At 41.3% G+C, this 24,868-nt stretch overlaps 1 long non-coding RNA gene across 1 annotated transcript; it reads right to left on the bottom strand.

Moving 5' to 3' along the window:
- Positions 1–145: 145 nt before the first annotated feature.
- Positions 146–1,319, bottom strand: LOC139229179 (uncharacterized). The gene is made up of 3 exons (XR_011587677.1): positions 1,183–1,319; positions 716–874; positions 146–295 (listed from the first exon to the last, which is right to left on the bottom strand). It is a non-coding gene; the product is annotated as an uncharacterized lncRNA (long non-coding RNA).
- Positions 1,320–24,868: the final 23,549 nt, after the last annotated feature.

Here is a 24,868-nt window from a genome sequence, read left to right as displayed (position 1 = left end):
TCCTCCACTGTAATATTGCAGCTGACAAACTACCACGATAATATTTTGTTATTATTTTGCAATTATGTGCTCCTAATCTTGACTTAGATAGAAAGAGATCAGAGTGAAACAGCTAATAAAAGTGAAATAGTATACTCACCACTTGCTGAAGTGAGTGTTGTTGTTGGATTTGTCGTTGACTCTGTTGCTTCAGTAGTGCTCTCTGTAGTTGTTGCTGCTGTTGATGTGGGAGCTGATGTAGTGGTCGGAGCTGCACTGGAAGTCTGTGTACTTGTAGTTAATGCTTCTGTTGTTGCTGTGAAAGTAGTTGACATTGTTATTGAGGCAAATATTATTTTATGATGCACATTTAATCCTCCATTTCATTGAGCGAATTCAGAATGAAACAGATCGTAAAATTGGACGAGTATACTCAGCACTTGCTGAAGGAAACTTGGAATAAAATAATCAGAAACGTGCAGTAACACTCAAACTATTATCTTCTGTTAACACTTAGAAATGATGCAAATTACTCTGTCATAAAACAGAGCCATGTTGCAACAGCAGAAAAACACCAAGTGACATTCACCATGTCCCTCCACTGTAATATTGTAGCTGACAAACTACCACTATAATATTTTGTTATTCTTTTCTTATTATGTACAACTCCTAATCTTAATTTAAATTGATAGAGATCAGAGTGAAACAGCTAATAAAAGTGGACTAGTATACTCACCACTTGCTGAAGTGAGTGTTGTTGGATTTGTCGTTGATACAGTTGTCGATGCTTCATTAGTGCTCTCTGTAGTTGTTGCTGCTGTTGATGTGGGAGCTGATGTAGTGGTCGGAGCTGCACTGGAAGTCTGGGTACTTATAGTTAATGGTTCTGTTGTTGCTGTGAAAGTAGTTGATGTTATCGAGGCATGCCGTAAACATGGAATCAAATACTCAGAAATATGCATTAACACTAAAACCGCTTTCTTCTGTTATCACTTAGATCTAATGCAAATTACTGAGTCATAAAGCAGAGTGATGTTGCTACAGGAGAAAAATTGCAATTGACAATTGCAAATGTTTCTCCCCTGTATTATTATAGCTGTCAAAGAACCACTGATATTATTTTTTATTATGCACATCTAATCCTCCATTTCATTGAGTGGAATCAGAATGAAACAGCTGATTAAAGTGGACTAGTATACTCACCACTTGTTGAACTGAGTATTGTTGTTGGATTTGTCGTTGATACAGTTGTCGATGCTTCAGTAGTGCTCTCTGTAGTTGTTGCTACTGTTGATGTGGGAGCTGGTGTAGTGGTCAGAGCTGCACTGGAAGTCTGTGTACTTGTAGTTAATGGTTCTGTTGTTGCTGTGAAAGTAGTTGACATTATTATTGAGCCAAACAGGAAACTTGAAATAAAATACGCAGAAACGTGCAGTAACATTCAAACTATTATCTTCTGTTCACACTTAGATATGATGCAAATTACTCTGTCATAAAATGGAGCCATGTTGCAACAGCAGAAAAGCACCAAGTGACATTGATCATGTCCCTCCACTGTAATATTGTAGCTGACAAACTACCACTATAATATTTTGTTATTCTTTTCTTATTATGTACAACTCCTAATCTTAATTTAAATTGATAGAGATCAGAGTGAAACAGCTAATAAAAGTGGACTAGTATACTCACCACTTGCTGAAGTGAGTGTTGTTGGATTTGTCGTTGATACAGTTGTCGATGCTTCATTAGTGCTCTCTGTAGTTGTTGCTGCTGTTGATGTGGGAGCTGATGTAGTGGTCGGAGCTGCACTGGAAGTCTGGGTACTTATAGTTAATGGTTCTGTTGTTGCTGTGAAAGTAGTTGATGTTATCGAGGCATGCCGTAAACATGGAATCAAATACTCAGAAATATGCATTAACACTAAAACCGCTTTCTTCTGTTATCACTTAGATCTAATGCAAATTACTGAGTCATAAAGCAGAGTGATGTTGCTACAGGAGAAAAATTGCAATTGACAATTGCAAATGTTTCTCCCCTGTATTATTATAGCTGTCAAAGAACCACTGATATTATTTTTTATTATGCACATCTAATCCTCCATTTCATTGAGTGGAATCAGAATGAAACAGCTGATTAAAGTGGACTAGTATACTCACCACTTGTTGAACTGAGTATTGTTGTTGGATTTGTCGTTGATACAGTTGTCGATGCTTCAGTAGTGCTCTCTGTAGTTGTTGCTACTGTTGATGTGGGAGCTGGTGTAGTGGTCAGAGCTGCACTGGAAGTCTGTGTACTTGTAGTTAATGGTTCTGTTGTTGCTGTGAAAGTAGTTGACATTATTATTGAGCCAAACAGGAAACTTGAAATAAAATACGCAGAAACGTGCAGTAACATTCAAACTATTATCTTCTGTTCACACTTAGATATGATGCAAATTACTCTGTCATAAAATGGAGCCATGTTGCAACAGCAGAAAAGCACCAAGTGACATTGATCATGTTCCTCCACAGTAATATTGTAGCTGACAAACTACCACTACAATTTTTTGTTATTATTTTGCTATTATGTACTCCTAATCTTGAGTTAGATTGATAGAGATCAGAATGAAATATCTGATAAAAGTGGAATAGTATACTCACCACTTGCTGAAGTGAGTGTTGTTGTTGGATTTGTCGTTGACTCTGTTGCTTCAGTAGTGCTCTCTGTAGTTGTTGCTGCTGTTGATGTGGGAGCTGATGTAGTGGTCGGAGCTGCACTGGAAGTCTGTGTACTTGTAGTTAATGGTTCTGTTGTTGCTGTGAAAGTAGTTGACAATATTATTGAGGCAAACAGGAAACTTGAAATAAAATAATCAGAAACGTGCAGTAACACTCAAACTATTATCTTCTGTTAACACTTAGATATGATGCAAATTACTCAGTCATAAAACGGAGCCATGTTGCAACAGCAGAAATGGAGCAAGTGACATTAATCATGGTCCTCCACTGTAATATTTTAGCTGACAAACGACCACGATAATATTTTGTTATTATTTTGCAATTATGTGCTCCTAATCTTGACTTGGACAGAAAGAGATCAGAGTGAAACAGCTAATAAAAGTGGAATAGTATACTCACCACTTGCAGAAGTGAGTGTTGTTGTTGGATTTGTCGTTGACTCTGTTGTCAATGCTTCAGTAGTGCTCTCTGTAGTTGTTGCTGCTGTTGATGTGGGAGCTGATGTAGTGGTCGGAGCTGCACTGGAAGTCTGTGTACTTGTCGTTAATGGTTCTGTTGTTGCTGTGAAAGTAGTTGACATTGTTATTGAGGCAAATATTATTTTATGATGCACATTTAATCCTCCATTTCATTGAGCGAATTCAGAATGAAACAGATAGTAAAATTGGACGAGTATACTCAGCACTTGCTGAAGGAAACTTGGAATAAAATAACCAGAAACGTGCAGTAACACTCAAACTATTATCTTCTTTTAACATTTAGAAATGATGCAAATTACTCTGTCATAAAACGGAGCCATGTTGCAACAGCAGAAAAGCACCAAGTGACATTGACCATGTCCCTCCACTGTAATATTGCAGCTGACAAACTACCACTATAATATTTTGTTATTCTTTTGTTATTATGTACAACTCCTAATCTTAATTTAAATTGATAGCGATCAGAGTGAAACAGCTAATAAAAGTGGACTAGTATACTCACCACTTGCTGAAGTGAGTGTTGTTGTTGGATTTGTCGTTGACTCTGTTGTCAATGCTTCAGTAGTGCTCTCTGTCGTTGTTGCTGCTGTTGATGTGGGAGCTGATGTAGTGGTCGGAGCTGCACTGGAAGTCTGTGTACTTGTAGTTAATGGTTCTGTTGTTGCTGTGAAAGTAGTTGATGTTATCGAGGCATGACGTAAACATGGAATCAAATACTCAGAAATATGCATTAACACTAAAACTGCTTTATTCTGTTAGCACTTAGATATGATGGAAACTACTCAGTCATAAAACAGAGCCATTTTGCAACAGCAGAAATGCACCAAGTGACATTGATCATGTTCCTCCACTGTAATATTGGACCTGACAAACTACCACGATAATATTTTGTTATTATTTTGCAATTATGTACTACTCCTAATCTTGACTTAGATGGAAAGAGATCAGAGTGAAACAGCTAATAAAAGTGAAATAGTATACTCACCACTTACTGAAGTGAGTATTGTTGTTGGATTTGTCGTTGAATCAGTTGTCGATGCTTCAGTAGTGCTCTCTGTAGTTGATGCTGCGGTTGATGTGGGAGCTGATGTAGTGGTCGGAGCTGCACTGGAAGTCTGGGTACTTGTAGTTAATGGCTCCGTTGTTGCTGTGAAAGTAGTTGATGTTATTGAGGCAAACAGTAAACATAGAATAAAATACTCAGAAATATGAATTAACACCAAAACTGCTTTCTTCAGTTAACAGTTTGATTTAATGCAAATTACTCAGTCATAAAAAAGAGCCATGTTGCTTCAGCAGAAAAATAGCAATTGACATTTGCAAATGTTTCCCCCCCTGTATTATTGTAGCTGGTGACCGACCACTATTATTATGTTATTATGCACATCTAATCCACCATTTAATTGAGCTGAATCAGAATGAAACAGCTGATAAAGGTGGATTAGTATACTCACCACTTGCTGAAGTGAGTGTTGTTGTTGGATTTGTCGTTGATACAGTTGTCGATGCTTCAGTCATTGTCCCTGTAGTTGTTGCTGCTGTTGATGTGGGAGCTGATGTTGTGGTCGGTGCTGTACTGGAAGTCTGGGTACTTGTAGTTAATGGTTCTGTTGTTGCTGTGAAAGTAGTTGACATTGTTATTGAGGCAAACAGGAAACTTGAAATAAAATAATCAGAAACGTGCAGTAACACTCAAACTATTATCTTCTGTTAACACTTAGAAATGATGTAAATTACTCTGTCATAAAACAGAGCCATGTTGCAACAGCAGAAAAGTACCAAGTGACATTGTCCATGTCCCTCCACTGTAATATTGAGCTGACAAACTACCAGGATAATATTTTGTTATTATTTTGGACTTATGTACTCCTAATCTTGACTTAGATAGAAAGAGATCAGAGTGAAACAGCTAATAAAAGTGGACTAGTATACTCACCACTTGCTGAAGTGAGTGTTGTTGGATTTGTCGTTGATTCAGTTGTCGATGCTTCAGTAGTGCTCTCTGTAGTTGTTGCTGCTGTTGATGTGGGAGCTGATGTCGTGGTCGGAGCTGCACTGGAAGTCTGTGTACTTGTAGTTAATGGTTCTGTTGTTGCTGTGAAAGGAGTTGACATTGTTATTGAGGCAAACAGGAAACTTGAAATAAAAGACTCAAAAACGTGCAGTAACACTCAAACTATTATCTTCTGTTAACACTTAGATTATGTTGCAAATTATTCAGTCATAAAACAGAGCTATGTTGCAACAGCAGAAAAGCATCAAGAGACATTGATTATGTTCCTCCCCTGTAATACAGTAGCTGACAAACTAAAACTATCATATTTTGTTCTTATTTTGCTATTATGTACTCCTAATCTTGAGTTAGATTGAAATAGATCAGAATGAAACAGCTAATAAAAGTGGACTAGTATACACACCACTTGCTGAAGTGAGTGTTGTTGTTGGATTTGTCGTTGATTCAGTTGTCGATGCTTCAGTAGTGCTCTCTGTAGTTGTTGCTGCTGTTGATGTGGGAGCTGATGTAGTGGTCGGAGCTGCACTGGAAGTCTGTGTACTTGTAGTTAATGGTTCTGTTGTTGCTGTGAAAGTAGTTGACATTATTATTGAGGCAAAAAGGAAACTTGAAATAAAATACACAGAAACGTGCAGTAACATTCAAACTATTATCTTCTGTTCACACTTAGATATGATGCAAATTACTCTGTCATAAAATGGAGCCATGTTGCAACAGCAGAAAAGCACCAAGTGACATTGATCATGTTCCTCCACAGTAATATTGTAGCTGACAAACTACCACTATAATATTTTGTTATTATTTTGCTATTATGTACTCCTAATCTTGAGTTAGATTGATAGAGATCAGAATGAAATATCTGATAAAAGTGGAATAGTTTACTCACCACTTGCTGAAGTGAGTGTTGTTGTTGGATTTGTCGTTGACTCTGTTGTCGATGCTTCAGTAGTGCTCTCTGTAGTTGTTGCTGCTGTTGATGTGGGAGCTGATGTAGTGGTCAGAGCTGCACTGGAAGTCTGGGTACTTGTAGTTAATGGTTCTGATGTTGCTGTGAAAGTAATTGATGTCATCGAGGCAAACAGTAAACATGGAATCAATTACTCAGAAATATGCATTAACACTAAAACTGCTTTATTCTGTTATCACTTAGATCTAATGCAAATTACTCAGTCATAAAGCAGAGTGATGTTGCTACAGCAGAAAAATTGCAATTGACATTTGCAAATGTTTCTCCTCTGTATTATTGTAGCTGGCAAAGAATCACTAATACTATTTTATTATGCACATCTAATCCACCATTTCATTGAGCTGAATCAGAATGAAACAGCTGATAATATTGGACTAGTATACGCACCACTTGTAGAAGTGAGTGTTGTTGTTGGATTTGTCGTTGATATAGTTGTCAATGCTTCAGTAGTGCTCTCTGTAGTTGTTGCTGCTGTTGATGTGGGAGCTGATGTCATGGTTGGAGCTGCACTGGATGTCTGGGTACTTGTAGTTAATGGTTCTGTTGTTGCTGTGAAAGTAGTTGACGTTATTGAGCAAACAGGAAACATGCAATAAAATACTCAGAAATATAAATTAACACTAAAATTGCTTTCTTCAGTTAACAGTTTGATTTAATGCAAATTACTCAGTCATAAAAAGAGCCATGTTGCTACAGCAGAAAAATAGCAATTGACATTTGCAAATGTTTCCCACCTGTATTATTGTAGCTGGCGAACGACCACTATTATTATTTTATAATGCACATCTAATCCTCCATTTCATTGAGCGAATTCAGAATGAAACAGCTGATAAAAGTGGACGAGTATACTCACCACTTGCTGAAGTGAGTGTTGTTGTTGGATTTGTCGTTGATTCAGTTGTCAATGCTTCAGTAGTGCTCTCTGTTGTTGTTGCTGCTGTTGATGTGGGAGCTGATGTAGTGGTCGGAGCTGCACTGGAAGTCTGCGTACTTGTAGTTAATGGTTCTGTTGTTGCTGTGAAATTAGTTGACGTTGTTATTGAGGCAAACAGGAAACTTGAAATAAAAGACTCAGAAACGTGCAGTAACACTCAAACTACTATCTTCTGTTTACACTCAGATATACTGCACATTACTGAGTAATATAGCAGAGACATGTTGCAACAGCAGTAAAACAGCAAGCGTATTTGCAATTATTCTCCCCAATAATTGTGGGCTCAAAATTGGCCAGGAGTTGCTCTGTTTTTTTTGGAGTAACTTGGTTTTTCAGGCACAAGTTAAAAATTCCCACTTTCCCCAATAAACTTGCTCCAGAGTAACTGAGTTAATTTCAATTTTTATAGTTTAGTTTTTTTTTCTCAAAAGGGGGCGTTCCCAGTCACCATTGCCAATTTTGGCCAGTTCAGCAACTTTAGCTAGTTAATAGTTACTCCAAATCTACTTAGGCCAGCGTATGTGACCACTTCAGAAAACCCTTGTGGTGAGTTAAGAAATTGGCACAGGTTAGCACATTCTAAAGCACCAAGACTTACAAAGCACTAAACAAAGCACAAAAAGTAATAAGCATTCAATTACAAATAAAAAATTGAAGGAAACGGAGAGGACCTGCACCCAAAGCACCAAGACTTACAAAGTTTTAAGGAAAGGTTAAAAGAAAATAAAGGAACTTGGCAAACATAAACTCCACCTGTTTACCAAAAACATCGCTTCTTGCTTTACTATTTAAGAGGTCCCGCCCGACCAAACCTGAAATGAAAAATTTGGACCAAAAAACACCCTTATTCACCAAACACCGATGATTCTACTCAACCCCAGCAAGGCTTAATTAAAATCTATTTAACACTACTCTTCCTGACATTGAGCCTGGCCATCTTAATCACAGTAGTTTAAACCACGAACACAAGCAGCTACTTACACGGCCGGTGTGGGAGACCACTCGGCCAGGGTTTAGGGGCGGCAACTGTGAGCATCAGGTCCCTCTCACACAGGCTGCAGGACGCGCTGGGGGTGAGGAGCTACTGCGCATGTGTGCACACTCGAATGCACATGTGCAGACGTCCTCTGGCTCCATCCCCAATCCACTGGCCACGCTACACTACCACCGAGGAGAGGCCGGACAGTGGCCAAAGTCAGGAGGAAGATTTTTGGCGTACTTGGAGTCATGGAAAAGCGGCGCACCTCGGGTCAGTGCACCAAAAATCGGCTGGGGCCAATTTTGAGCCCATTGTTGGACAAACTACCAATATAATTTTTTTTATTATATATTTCTAATCCTGCATTTGATTGAGAGGCATCAAAATGAAACAGCTGGTAAAAGTGGACCATTATTCTCACCACTTGCTGAAGTGAGTGTTGTTGTTGGATTTGATGTTGATACAGTTGTCGATGCTTCAGTAGTGCTCTCTGTAGTTGTTGCTGCTGTTGTACCTGTTGATGTGGGAGCTGATGTAGTGGTCGGAGCTGCACTGGAAGTCTGTATACTTGTAGTTAATGGTTCTGTTGTTGCTGTGAAAGCAGTTGACATTGTTACTAAGGCAAACAGGAAACCTGGAATAAAATACTCAGAAATGTGCATTAATGAGTCTTCTGTTAACACTTAGAGATTGTAATATATAGTTCTACTTAGTGGACTACTGTGGTAATGCAGCCATTGCTGCCAATGCAATAAAGACATCAGATGACAGGTCACCTGACAAGTTCTTGTGTTGAAGAAATCTTGTGAAGTCCTGTGTGTTTGTGATGTCGTAAGGAATATATCACATTGGCGATGAATGACAGGGTTTCTGGATTCCCTAGCTTAAATTTTCTTTGGTGAATGATTCCTGCTAAATAACAGAGAGACTATAGAGGTCCTTAGTTTGCAGAACAGCTAAAATTCCAAGGTAAATTACAAGCACACTTGGTTGAACTGCCAGTCTCCAGATGGCCGCGCCTATGGGAATAATAGGGCGTTTGGCTGAATTCGATTGCGACTGTAAGACTTTTGGAGCATATGTGGAGTACTTAGGGCACAGAGTGGACAAAGATGGTTTACATCCAACCAAGGGAAAGCTGGTGCAATCAGAAATGCACCCACTCCCAAAAATGTCACTGAACTTCAATGATTTTGGGATCTTTTGAACTATTATGGGAAGTTCCTACCAAATTTGGCTACAGAGATACATCCACTGAAAGAACTGTTGAAAAAAACAGGTCCATTGGAAGTGGTCAGAAGAAAGCGACGCAGCATTCAAGGAGTGTAAAAGCCAGTTGGATGTGAGTTCACTATGACGTATCTAAGGAGATCAAGCTAGCATATGATGCCACTCCATATGGAGTTTAGTCAAAGATCTCTCATCTTCTATGTAGTGGGGAGAAGAGATCAATTGTTTTTGCTTCACGCACTCTCAGTGCCAGTAAGCGTAATTATGTGCAAATCGAAAGGGAAGCTTTGGAATTCATTTTTGGGGTGAAGAAGTTCCACAAATACTTGTATGGTCGTAAGTTTACCATCATTATGGACCATAAGCCCATGACAGTAAGCCTCCATCCAAGGTCCCCAGTTCTAACATTAGCAGCAGTCCAAATGCAGTGATGGGCTTTGACTTTGTCAGCATATACATATGACATTGAGTATAGACGATCAGCTAATCACAGTAACGCTGATGCTATGTCTAGATTGCTATCCCCATCACAAGTTACACCCAATAGGGAAGAAGTGTTCTATTTTTCATACATTGATGAACTGCCAGTCACAGCTGAAGAGATTGGTAGTGCAACCAAACGTGACCCAGTTATGTCAAAAGTGTAAGATTACGTCGCAAATGGCTGGCCAAACCAGATATCAGTGAAAGATATTCATCCATTCTTTATTCATAGGAATGAACTGTCCATGGATAAAGATTGTATCATGTGGGCTGCAAGAGTGGTTAAACCAAAGAAATTCAGGTCCAAATTATTAGGAGAGCTTCATGACCAACACCTGGGAATGTGCTTGACCAAGAGTTTTGCAATGCAGTTACTTATGGTGGCCAAGTCTCGATAAAGATATAGAGTACATCGTCAGTCAGTGTACGACATGTCAATCGGTAAGTAAGAAACCACCATCAATACTGTTACAGCCATGGAAATGGCCTCCCAGGATGTGGCAAAGGTTACATATAGATTTTGCTGAGCTAGAAGGACAGCAATTGTTCATTGTGATTGAGAGTCATTCAAAATGGGTAGCGGTGTTTCTGATGTGGAAAATAACAAGTAAACAGTGGACAATTTGCAAAGGTTATTTTCTTCATATGGTCTCCCAAAAGAAATTGTGTCTGATGATGGACCACAATTTTGTTCAGAAGAATTTGCACAGTTCACGAGCAAAAATGGTGTGAAACATACCAAGGTTCCACTGTACCACCCTGCTTCAAATGGTGCAGCAGAGCGCACAGTACAAATTGTAAAACATGCCATCATCAAACAAATGTTGGATCCAAATCCAAAGAAACAACAGTTGTCTTTGGACCACAAACATCTAATTTTCTAACTACATATTGTAATACTCCTCATACAACTACTGGTAGAACACCATCAGAGTTGTTTCTCAAATGACAGCCACGAACCAGGTTCTCATTGTTAAAGCCAAACTTCGCACAGTCCGTAGAAGAGAAACAATTAAGACAGAAATAGAATCATGATAGACGTAGAGTAAGAGAGAGAAGTGTGAAATTAAATCAGAAAGTGAGAGTGAAGAACCATCACAATAACTGGTTAACGTGGTTACCAGGAAGAATGGTGAAGATATGTGGTTCTCGTACATATTTGGTCAAGATGTTTGATCATGGACTGGTTAGGTTTGTTCACATTGATCATATTTTACCTACAGATGTGGAAAGAGTTGAAAGTAGGAATGATTCGATTATTTCTGACTCATAGTCTTATTACAAGTAGAGTACCAGTATCCTACATCAAATATATTATAAACAAGTCCAAGAGAAAGTCAGAATTTAAGTCTGAGTCCAAGTTAGGCAGACAAACAGTCTGAAGTTGAAGAGAGTTCAAATATAGATCAAGGGCCTTGGAGCCAAATTCTCCTCAGGATTAGCGTAGAATGAGTCTACGTTTGACACCATATTTGGAAGGTTCTGTTCGAGAACGGAGGTATCCTCTTCGAAACAGAAAACCAGTGGTTTAGTTTGATTTGTAAATATGGCAAGATAAGTCCATATCTTTTATTATGTATAACCATGCAAGTTATGTATGATGATGTTATAATTACTTCTTCATTAAGGAGGGGGAAGTGTAATAGATAGTACCACCTATTGGACTACTGTTCCACCTAGTGGATTACTGTGGTAATGCAGCCATTGCTGTAAATGCGATAAAGACATCAGGTGACAGGTCACTTAACAAGTTCCTGTGTTGAAGCCACCTTGTGAAGTCCTGTGTGTTTGTGATGTCATAAGGAATATATCACAGATATGATGCGAATTACTGAGTCATAAAACAGAGCCATGTTGCAACAGCAGAAAAGTGCCACATGCAATTTGCATATGATTCCCCCCTGCATTTTTGCAGCTGGAAAAATACCACTGTTATATCTTGTTATTATTTTAGTCTGTACTTCCAATCCCCCATGAGGTTAACATGAATCCAAATGACACAGCTGATTACAATGGACCTGCATACTCACCACTTGTTGAAGTGAGTGGCGGTGTTGTGTTTATCGTCGATTCAGTTGTTGATGCTTGAGTAGAGCTCACTGTTGTTGCTGGTACTGTTGTACTTGTTGGTGCTGGAGCTGATGTAGATGTCGATGCTGCATGTAATTTAATTAAATTTCATTTATTTTTACACCACTGAACATGACCATTTGTTCCAATGCCAGTCTTTATGCTCCACCTGAGCTTCCTCCCACCTTATTTAATCTCACCCTTCCAACATATCCTTGTATTCTTTTTTCCCTCATGTACGTATCGAGCTTCCTCTTAAATGCAGCCATACTCTTCGCCACAATCACTTATCATAGTAGCAGTTTCCACATTCTCACCACCCTCTGTGCAAAGAAGTTGGTGCTGAATCCATTTTTGGATTGATTAGTGGCTATCTTGTATACCTAGTGTCTCATTTTGGACTCCCCCACAAGCGGAAACACCTTCTCTATGTCTTCCCTATTGCGCCCCTTCATAATTTGAAAGAACTCTATCAGGTCACCTCTCAGTATTCTATTTTCTAGAGAAAGAGCTCCAGCCTGTTCAGTCTTCTTTGATAATTGTATCCTCTTAGTTCTGGTATGGTTCTTGTAAATCTTTTTTGCACTTTCTCCACTGCTTCTATATTCTTTTTGTAATGTGGAGTACAGAACTGTACACAGTACTTACTCTAAGTGTGTGCTAATTAAGGTTTGACATAAGTTTCACATAACTTATCTGCTTTTGATTTCTATCCCACTAGAAATGAACCCCAGGGCTTTGTTTGCACTTGTTATGGTTTTGTTAACCTGCTTTGTTAATTTTAATGATATGTGAATCTGTAACCCAGATCCTTTTGTGCTTCTGCCACATTTTAGACTCTTATTTTCCAAGGTGTAGGTGCCTTCTTTATTCCTCCTACCAAAATGTAACACTTCACACTTAAAATTATTTGCCATTTACATGCCCGTTCTGCAAGTTTGCTAACTTCTTGTATTCAGTCAGAGTTCCTCAACTTTCCCCCGAATTTGGTCACAGCCGCAAATTCTATTGTACTTCTAATTCCCAAGTCCAAATCATCTATGTAAATGGTAAATATCAAAGGTCCCTGTGGAACACCACGTTCTACCTTCCGCCATTTTGTGTAACTACCTTTCATCCCTACTTTCTGTTTTCTGTTTTGTAGCCAGTTTGCTATCCAATCTGCTGCTTCTTCCCCGACTGCACATGCTCCGAGCTTAGTCATGTGTGTACTATGTGGTATCTTATCAAAGGCCTTTTGACAGTCCATGCATAATACATGCACTACATTATCCTTGTCTACATTTTTATTACTTCTTCAAAGAATTCATTAAGGTTGGTCAAGCATGACCCCTCTTCAAATCCGTGCTGACTATTCTTTATTATATTTTCAGTTTCTAGATGTTTTTAAATTAAATATTTGATATATCTTCCAATATTTTTCCTACCACCAGTGTTAAGCTAACTGATCTGTTGTTCCCTGGATTTCTTCTGTTTCCCTTTGTAAATACAGTATAGAAACAAAATTAGCTGTCCGTCAGTCCTCTGGCACTATTCCCTTTACTGTTGACTTTTTATATATATACATATATATATAGATAGATATATATGTATATACTAATGCCTCTGCTATCTCTTTCCTAGCATCTTTTAGTATGCGGGGATGCAATCTATACAGACCAGGTGTTTTATCTTCTCTAAGTTTGACTAGTTTATCAATTTTCTCCCCTGTTTCCATTTTAGATGTCTTGATATCCTGTTTGCTCTCTTCTTACCATGTCATGTCCACTTTGGTACAAACTGAGGCAAAGTAACTAGTCAATATTTCTGCCATTTCTGCCCGACACAGAAGCTGTACTAATACTTTTTTGTCAATATATTTTTCTAATTTACTGGTTAGTGATGATGATGGTCTCAGCTATAATATTCTGTCCAATTGTATCCTATGTGGATAAATACTTTCAAGTATTTATCTAATTCCAATTATGAAAGTTACAATTGAATCTGCTTCCACCATCAGGCAGTGCATTCCAGACCATCATATCTCGCTGTGTAAAAACATTTCTCCTCCTCGTGCGCGCTGACCCCTCACCACCCTGGGCCAACCTCTTTGCGCCCTGTGGAGGGTATTGCCCCACGGCCCGCGAGGGTGGCGCTGAGCGATCTCACCACCAGCTTCGTGGGTTGCAAAGCAGGAGGACATCCGCCACCGGGGCGCCCCTTAAAGTGGAGGCTGTTTGCGTCGTGGGCCGCCATATTTTTCTGTCGGCCAACTCTTCTGTCAGCCCGACAATGGTGGCCCTCGCCTCCACCAGGCCGCCAGCCTGCAGCCCGGCACTCCGTTATTGGTGCAGGGCTATTGGCTCGGCCCGGCGTGACCTACAGGATGCGCAGCAACCCTCCCCTTTAATTGAAGAGGGGAGCTGTTCTGCCGCGATAGCGCTATGCAGAACATCTTTATCGCAGGCTTTACATTGGTCAGTGATGTTCTTTGGTTTGTTCCCATACAGATTTCTAGTCATCCGGCAAGACTGTCTCGTACGTAGGGCATGTAGAAAAACGGATCGATTAGGCATCTTTATCCCCGGGTGATTGCACCTCTGTCCAACCAAGCCACCCACCATCAAGGATTGAAGATTTGCCAAGAGATGGGCATTGCTTGCTTGAGCATGGCTCTGACTGTACCATCTCATTATGCTTCAATCAGAGTTACAGCACCTCCATCCATGAAGTCCACATTGTAGGACAGCAATCAGCCACCACACGTGATCCTGCCACTTAGGGAGTTCGTAAATATACCCCAGGTTATGCACTATGGGAAGGACAATCTATGGGGTCACCAAGAAAGAAAGAACTTGGATTTATCTTATCTCGTTACATCCCAAAGAATTTAATTGCCAATTAAGTACTTTTTCCTTTGAACTGTAGTCACTGTTATAATTTAGGGAAATGTAGCAGCTAATATCACAGCAAGATCCCACAAGCAGCAATGAGATAAATGACCAGATCATCTGTTTTTGTGGTCTTTGGTTGAGGGATTAATATTGGCCAGGACACTAGGAGAACTTGCCTACACTTCTTCAAATAGTAACATGGAATCTTTTATATCTACTTGAAAGGACAGAAGGGGCTTTGGATTAAAGTCTCATCTGTAAACAGAATCTCCGATGATGCATTATTCCTTTAGTCCTACACTGAAATGTCGGCTGAGATTATGTGTGCATGTTTCTGTAAAGGTGCTGAAACCCGTGATGAGCTGACTCAGTGTTGATAGTGCTACCAATGGGCCACGGCTGACACACAAAGGTAGGAATGTATAAAGCAGGTCCTAGAGCAAAAATAGAAGTGAACATAATGGCTCGCATGTAGTTGCAACCACCTTGGTGTCCCCTCATGAATTCAGCTTCCTAATTTAAACTACGAATGTCTCATTTTGAACATAATGTTTCTTACAAGTTAAATTACTGTTGAAAGTAGGAGTGCTGCATGAAAACTATTAACAAATAAAGGTCTTGCAATGGAAAAATGCAGCCCTTCATAACAACAGCGATTAATATAGTGAGAAAAATGTAGCAAAAAAACTAGTACTTGTTCAAACAAGGAAACAAATTCTAAGTGATAGCCGGTTTTAAGTTTACATCTGCAGGGCCAAGTCAGTCGAATAGTTTTATATCCCTATTTTACATGGGTGAGGTCCAAGTAAAGGCAGAGCTGGTGAAAGAAACATGAAACCTAATGTGGGACCGATTATAATTAATTCACAAATTTTAAATGGGGCTCACATTGGGCTTCAGCACAACCTGCTTCTGTTTCTCAAGTTTCTTTGCCGGAAACTTTGGCATGCGGCAAATCAGGTGTATGAGCCTGCACATCCTATTTTATAATCTGCACTTGTCCGTACTGAGACTCTGTGCCCCCACTACAGTCTGGCAAAATCCTTGCTCTAATCTAACAGCGTACTCCTCCCACAAGCACGGTGAACTCATATGAACGATGGCTGCAAAAAAAATTCACCTGATGGAAACACCTAGAAATGTAATTAACAAAAACCTGTAGGGTTGCAGCATATTTATATAATCATACTTCTGTGAAGGCAGTGGTTTTGCATCTTCATTTAACCAACAACCATATAGGAATAATACTGACACACAACTGCTGTCTGGCTCTTTTATGTTCTACATGTCTAATCAAAACATTGTGAAACAGACTTTCAGTTGTTATTGGCAAACTGTACCACTTAACACAGAATGAATATGTTTCACAACCCAAGTGTTCAGATTTAACCTTCTTAGTATTCCGATTTGCTACATATATCTCATTATGATTTGGATATTTAGAGACTGGAATAAACTAGTTATAATTTTAATAGTCATAATTGTAATGCAACTACAGCTTAATTTCCAATTTGATAACCTAAGTCTATCAATTTTCTGTGATGATAGGTCACTAATGAACCAGAACAACTAACAATCACCGGTGAATATTATGGTTGACCAGTATTGCAGAAAATTAAATCACTGTCTCGTAGATTGTAAATACTGACACTTAATTGCCCCTCCTTTCAGATGTTTACCAAGTGCCTTACATTCTTTGTCTGACAAGCTAGTCAAGGATCAATTGCAATTCCAATGCTGCACCTAAGATGATTCTCTTGCCACATTGAAATATAGCATGCATTTAAGGTATACTTTATACTTGCACCAGATTTGACTACAAACCAACCCTGCTCTGTGAGAGATCATTTAAGAATTATGTAAACATATCAATCACATGTTTACCTTGCTGAAATGGTTTACAGTTCGAAACACAATGAAAGAAATAATTACAAACATACATTTAATCTGTCTGACATTGATTTCACAGTTAATATAGAATCAAAACCTTTATGAAAATTGCACATTATCACTGTTGATAAAACAATTACCAGCATTTTTTCCCACCAACTTTAATACATGACAAATGATTTTATCAATATTTAATTAAACAATGCTGATCATTCCTCTGTGCTCTTTAGACAAACACAGATGGCATCCTGCACAATGCTTTAGAGAATTTTCTTCATTGCTGGTATTGCATGAATTAGTTTTAGAACCTTTATATTTATTAATTTTACTATTTAGTTAATTTTTGAGTCAAGTTATATTCTTTGATCACTCGGATGTAAACTATTTTGTAAAATCTATACCATGTATAACTAAACAAAATTCAGGTTGCACCTTCTGGGACTCATGTTTCTGTCATGTTTGTTATTTTTCTAACATTCAGTGCATAACTCAGTTTGTTATATGTTGCTGTTCCTGAAAGTTTACCTGTAATGTAAAACATTTAAACCAGCGTCCAGCATTAATCAAATTATCCTTCACTATTTTCTCATAAACTATGAGATTGTTCAGCTTCTTAATGAAGATTTAAAAGTATGCACCAGAAAAGCAGATGTGTTGAAACAATGCATTCCAATCAGAAATTGGTATTGATCCAGATTTGGGGATCACAGGGATGTTTTCCATAGATCTATGATATGCACCAAAAATTTCAAAATAGTTGAGCTTGCTAAGTATTTTTGTAGCCAACATTAAAAATATACACATTTCTTCACACACCTGTTCCTCCCTTCATGAAACAAGTTCTAACAATGTCTCTGGTCTTAGCTCTGACACACAACAAGATCAGATTTCACCCACACTTCTCATATGAAGATATTCTTGACCACTTCATTATACTAATTACATTTTTAACCTAGGAGGGTTGTGGACAAAATCTAAGAAGATGAAGGCAATTATAATGAGAGAGGCTGAATTAACATGACCATTCTGACAACTTTCATGTTGCTTTGTCACGAAAAATAACAATATGCTCTCACATCACACACCTGAAAATTATAATAATCAGCTACATATTGCTAGGATCAACTCATTTTCATTTACTTTGAATTCTTACCTGAAAGACAGACGCAACACATAATTATATGCCAAAATAACACCATTGACTTCAACTTTTTACGATCCATTTCTCCAAAGTAGAGTCCTCTTGTTGCAGGACACTAATCTGTACTGTCTCAAGATAAGTGGCTCAGGTGTATTTGAAGCCTTTCCCATTCAAATATATCACATCTCCAAATTATGAAGTGTTGTGTCATGTGTGACGTCTCCTGATACCACACCTTGCTTTATTAATTGAAAGAAAGATAGATTATGCACGTAATAATAGGTGTACAGTGACTGTAGAAAGAACTTCCCCACCCAAATTCTCTTAAATGTGTTTTGGGTCCTTCCCTAAATTCCATAGGCATATACATATTTACAAATATTGCACATCAACCAAAGCAAAAAATAGATCAAGGTTGTCTGTTGCCGTAGAAGCTGTGCAGTATTGTATTTATTTAAAAGAGAGCTTCACAACATTATACATTAACGCATTCTTGAAAGTCAGCACCTCAATGAGAATGTACTTAAGGGTACAGCTCTAATGTAGCCACATTTCTGTTTTCAGCTGGTAGTAATGTTTTTCTCTCTTATTCAGAATACAAAAGGCTAAGAAATCAAGCAAGACACAGTAGTTCCCTTATAACTTGAAAGAATTTCATTTGACATAAAATGTGACAGTTTGTACCAGAAAGAAAGTAATAACTTTGCATACAACCTTTTCCCTTTCTAACAAGTACAAGTCAAGACAAAGAATTGATCAGTTTATTTTTGAGGGAGAAAGCAACATTTCCTCCTCAGTGTCAGTCATGGCTCAGTGGATAGCACTCTCACTTCTGAGTCAAAAGGTTTTTTTTTTCAAAAATATACTTTATTCATATAAAATTTTCACAATACATTGGAAAATAGTTCAGTACCTTGCAGTCAGCAATTCCATACAATTCGTTTGGATGCTGATAGCAGTTCCATACAATGCACGCATTTCAAGGTACAGTTTAGTACAATCCATAAATCATGTTACATGTAGTACTGTGTAAATAAGGGTATTACATGGAGCAGATAAGAACAGGTTTACATTACATTCCAGGATACATTTCAATACCGATCACGAATCATGTTATATGTAGCACTATGCAGATGAAAGCAGTACACAGAACGGATGAGAATACATTTACATTTCTTTACAAGTTACTAAACAGTGCAGAGACTTTCATTATACATGGCACAACACAGGTGTTTTTCAGTACATGGTGCTCTGTATACAAGCAGATTAAAAAGTTCAGCCCGAGGGGGGTCTGATTCTATCCCCTGGGTTTACCATGGCGGAAGGGCCTTAAACTGTGGCTCTTCCCCATCGTGCCTTTGCGGCGACTGCACCAATCTTTAGTGCATCCCTCAGCACGTACTCCTGGACCTTGGATTGCGCCAGTGTGCAACACTCGGCCGTGGACATCTCCTTGCCCTGGAAGGCCAGCAAGCCTCGGGAAGACCAAAGTGCGTCTTTCACTGAGTTGATGGCTCTCCAGCAGCAGATGATGTCTGTCTCGGTGTGTGTCCCTGGGAACAGTCCACAGAGCACAGAGTCCTGTGATACGGAACTGCTTGGGATGAACCTCGACAGCAACCACTGCATCTCCTTCCAGACCTGCCTTGCAAAGGGGCAATCCCGAAGGAGATGGATGACAGTCTCGTCTGCACCACAACCGACTCGAGAGCAGAGTGCCATGTCTCTGAAACCCCAGCTGTGCATGAAGGATCTGACGGGTAGGGCCCTCCTCACCGCCAACCAAGCTACGTCTTGCTGCTTGTGTGAAAACTCTGGCGATGAGACATTCTGCCAAACGAGTTCGACAGTCTGCTCGGGGACCCCTGCGACAGGATCCATCATCTCCTTCTTTTGTAGGGTGTCCAGGACCTTGCGTGCCGACCACTGCTTTGTGGCCTTATGGTCAAAGGTGCTTTTCTTGAAAAACTTTTTCACGAAGGACAGGTGGTGAGGCATGATCCAACTGGTTGGAGCGTTCCGCAGCAGCCTGGCCAGACCCATCCTTCGCAACACTGGGGACAGATAGAATCTCAGCACGTACTGATACTTGGTGTTTGCTTACGAAGGGTCTATGCACAGCTTGATGCAGCCGCACACAAAGGTGGCCATCAGAATGAGGGCCTTGTTCGGAACGTCCTTTCCTCCCTTGTCCAGAGATTTTTACATCATGTCTCTGCGGACACGGTCCATTTTCAATCTCCAGACGAAATGGAAGACGGCCTGGGTGACTACCACGGCACAGGAGCGGGATATGGGCCAGACCTGCGCCACGTACAACAACACTGAGAGCACCTCACTCCTGATGACCAGGTTCTTTCCTGCAATGGAGAGTGAGCGCAGCTTCCACCATTACAGTTTCTGTTTGGCTTTAGCAATACGCTCCTTCCAGTTTTTGGCGCACGCCCCATCCGCTCTGAACCATATTCCCAACATCTTCAGGTAATCTGACTTAACGGTGAAGGGAATAAAGGATCGGTCGGCCCAGCTTCCAAAGAACATGGCCTCGCTTTTGCTGCGATTAACCTTCACCCCTGAGGCCAGTTCAAACTGGTCACAGATTGTGAGCAATCCACGGATCGACTACGGATCCGAGCAGAAGACGGCGACGTCGTCCATGTACAGGGAGGCCATGACCTGAGCGTCTCCGCTGCCTGGGATTGTCACCCCTGCTCGCATCCTTCCTGATGGACTCGACAAAGGGCTCGATACAGCACACAAACAAGACAGAGGAGAGGGGACAGCCTTGCCTGACTCCAGACCTGATCGGAAAGCTTTCAGTTTCCCACCCGTTGATTAGAACTGTGCTACTGATGTCTGTGTAGAGCAGTTTGATCCAATTGTGGATACCCTCCCCAAACCCCAAGTTGGAGAGCACGTCCATCAGGTACGTGTGCAATATCCTGTCAAAGGCCTTCTCCTGGTCCAAGCTGATTAAACAGGTGTCCACCCTCCTGTCCTGCACATAGGCGATCGTATCCCTGAGTAGCGTGAGGCTATCAGAGATCTTCCTGCTGGGGACAGCGCAGGTCTGGTCTGGGTCGATCACCAGCTCCAGAGCAGACTTGACCCTGTTTGCAATGACCTTCGGCAGGATCTTGTAGTCCACATTGAGCAGCGAAATGGCCGCCAGTTTTTGATTTCCTCCCTCTCCGCCTTCTGCTTGTAGATGAGGGTGATGATGCCTTTCCTCATTGATTCTGACATGCTGCTGACCAGAAGCATACCCCCGTACACTTCCAGCAGACCTGGGCCCATCCAGTCCCACAGAGCCGAGTACAACTCGACCGGAAAGCCGTCGCTTCCGGGAGTTTTACTCGTCTCGAGGGACCGGACGGCCTTTGTCAGCTCGTCCAGAGTTAGCGGGTGGTCCAGACTCTCCCGTTCACTGTCGTTTAAGACCTCTGAGATAGACGACAGGAAAGACTGGGAGGCCGCGCGGTCTGTGGGCTTGACATCATACAGCCCGGCATAGAAGGATTTGCTGATCCTCAGCATGTCAGGCTGCGAAGACATCACAGAACCATCTTCTTCCTTTAGGCTGTTGATCACAGAGCTCCCTCTGTGTACCTTTTGGAAGAAGAAATGCGAACACATCTCATCCTGCTCGACGGAGCGGACTCTGGAGCGGAAGATGATTTTGGAGGACTCTGAGGCAAAGAGCGAGGCTTGCTGGCCCTTCACCTCTTGGAGTTCCTCCGCAACATCGATCCCCATCGACAGCAGCAGGAGCAGGTTTTGCATACTCTTCTGGAGTTGGGACAATTCCCTTTGTCTTCCTCTTGCCTCCTGAACACCTTTGAGGATGAAGAACCTCTTGATGTTTGTCTTGATTGTTTCCTACCCGTGCATCGGGGAATCACAGAGGGGTTTTACGGTTCTCCAACCTTTGTAATCCCTCTTGAATTCCTCAACGTTTTCCAAGGTCAACAGTTTCACGTTGAGCTTCCATATCCCCCTGCCAACTTTCTGGTCTTCCTGTGGGAGGCAGTCGGCCAGTAGAAAGCAGTGGTCGGAGAAGAACACTGGCATGACGTCGGTGGATCTGACCTTGAGCATGTGGGACACAAACATGAAGTCTATTCTGGAAGGGATGGATCCATCTGGTCTCGACCAGGTGTATCTGCACTGCGCTCCATCTGCAGGGTTGCTGAAGATGTCACACAGCTTGGCGTCTTTTACCACGTCCATCAGGAGTCTGGATGTGGTGTCCAGTTTGCTGTCGGCACTGCTGGATCGTCCAGCCGCATCGATGATGCAGTTGAAATCACCGCCCAGCACGACCGGTGAATGTATTTACAAGGTCGCAGTATCAGCTGTGGCTCAGTGGGTAGCACTCTCGCCTCTGAGTCAAAAGGTTGTGGGTTTAAGTCCCACTCCAGGGACTTGAGCACAAAAAAAAATCTAGGCTGATACTCCAGTGCAGTGCTGAGGGAGTGCTGCACTGTCTAATGTGTTGTCTTTTGGATGAGACGTTAAACCGAGGCCCCATCGGCTCCCCCAAGTGGATGTAAAAGATCCTATGGCAGTATTTTGAAGAAGAGCAGGGGAGTTATCCCCGGTGTCCTGGCCAATATTTATCCTTCAGTCAACATAACAAAAAACAGATTATCTGGATATTGTTGTTTGTGGGAGCTTGCTTGTGAGCAAATTGGCTGCCACATTTCCTACATTACAACAGTTACTATGCTCCAAAAGTACTTCATTGACTGTAAAGTGCTTTGAGACATCTGGTGTTCATGAAAGGCGCTATATAAAGTCTTTCTTTTATATTAACTTGGAGGTGGTTGGAGAGGGGTGGGGGTTGTCTGATAGCACGTGGAAAACCCAGAAGGAATTTCAGCGCATTTGTCCGTGGCATTTTAATGCAACCACCTCATTATCATTTTACTTCTGGGTATTTGTGTTGATTGTGGCCTTGATGAAGACCCGCATGATACGATCTCAACTCCAGTATTTAAAGGGCCAATCCAAAGATGGAATTTGGAGGAGTTAAGAGTTTGCACAAGGAGAGAGGGAAGTTTCATGATGGATTCAGAACGGTCGAGGGCTACGTCTCGATTTAACAATGCAATGCTTGACGTACTGCTGTGGTCAGTGAGGAATTAGAAAGATATAGCCTTCTCCCGCAATGCTGCTGCCACAAAGAAGGCATGGCTGGAGGATGGCCAGGTGGTCAGCAGCAGGACCATTGTGCTACATTCCTGGATTCAGTGCAGGAAGTGTTTGAATGACCTAACCAGGTCAGGAAAGGTAAGTAGAGTTGCACATTCACCGACATCTTACTGTGCACATCACCCTATCTCCTCACTCTCCCTTGTCAAGCCCACTCCATCATATCCTTCCTTACACCCATTTACCTTGTGTGCACTTCCTCACAGCCACGTCTATCCATTCACCACTGCCACTCACTCTCGTCCTTATGGAGTTTCGTGCCTCTCCTTTACCCTCACCAAATGTACAACAGTGACTACACTTCAAAACTATAAAGCACTTTGAGACAGCCACTGGTTGTGAAAGGCGCTATATAAATGCAGGAGAAGAGAGCACAGAACATGAGAGAGAGAACCAGAAGTGATACTCCTCTATCTCCCAGGTAACAACTGTAGAGGAAGAGGCACTGGAGATCAGTGATGTTGTTGTGTTCCTGACTGTTGGAGATGGAGCTCTGGGGACCTCCCAACTACTTGGTAACACAATTCAATATCATGCTACACAACACGCAGTCATGTTGACTTGATTTCAACAGCGAGTGAAATCTGAGTACCTTCATTATGTTAAGTTACAACATACTTACCATGCCAGTACTAATTCAGATCTTTTCTCTCCACCAGGGCCCCCAGGCATGCAGCAGGATTATATGAACCTCGCAGATGACAAATCCTCGGAGGAGCTGATTCGCTCTGAGGGTGCAACATCACAGGACTCATGCTTACCATGCACCAACTCAGGTACTCGCACTTCAGTGGGACCAGGAAGACAGATAGTTGGATTTTCAGCTGGTGACTCAAGCTTCACAAGTGAGCAAAAGCCAATGGTGGTGGCAGGGACAGCAGTGGAGAGTCCGTGTTGGCGGACACAGCCCTCTCCAAGCTCTACTCAGCTGGGCACAGGTGCTGTACCCCGGGGCCATCGATGAACAGGAAAATCACTGAGGATCAGCGCATAATGTGTGATGTATTGATAGGCCTTCCAAGCACACTGACCAGGATTGCAGAGAGGATGGAGGAGTCCACCTCAAGCACGAGCGGATTGATGCTGCTGGGCAATGCAATGATGTTTTCTTGTCTGGGTAGAGTGGCCAACATCAAACGCGACAATCAAATGAGTGTATGCAGGCCTTGACCACGACTGTGCACACTCTGGATGACAGATACCTTAGCCTTGGCCTTGCAGCACCACAGTAATCTGCACCAAACTGCTCTCCGGCAGAGGGGACATGGAAGTGGGAACTCCACTCAAAGTGATTTCACTTCTCACCCATTGCCCACTCCTCCTCAACCAGTCCCCGACACACTGCCTCATGTCCCGATGGCCAAGTCTGCCCCTGCACCGGTGCAGGTAGAGCAGTCTTTGGCGGGGCCCACACAGACTCCAAAATCCAGAGGAAGTCGGCCAAGAGCATCTCAGCAGTCAGGGCAGGGATCTGAGCAGCCTGCCTCTACTTCTGCTGAAGCCACAGAGGTTGCACCACATAAAAGTGGTAGGACAAGGAAGCGTAAAGCTCTGTAGTTGCACAAGGCTTTGCACATAAATGTATGAGAAAATGGTATGTTAAGTTTCTGATCTTTAATAGAATTACATAAATGTTATTATTTTGCAGCACTTTCCCATCTGCCCATTCTTGGTTGCTGGGTGGCAAGTCACCTTTTAACTTGCTGGATGATGAATGGGAAGATATGATTTGACGGGGACCAATGCTGGATATGCATGAGGTGGTTGGTTGTTCGCAGGATTTGGAATGGGCCGCGCAGCCCATTAAAGGGACCGTACACCTAAAGAAAAAATTGAAGGGAACATTGATCAGCATTACTACTTATTTCTCCAAGTGGCATTATTTGTCCATGTATGTG

Source organism: Pristiophorus japonicus, chromosome 18, assembly GCF_044704955.1.
Source record: "Pristiophorus japonicus isolate sPriJap1 chromosome 18, sPriJap1.hap1, whole genome shotgun sequence".
In the NCBI taxonomy this organism is placed as follows: Eukaryota; Metazoa; Chordata; class Chondrichthyes; family Pristiophoridae; genus Pristiophorus; species Pristiophorus japonicus.
Note: the sequence above shows the minus strand (reverse complement) of the source record. Positions and strands in the feature narration are given on the sequence as shown.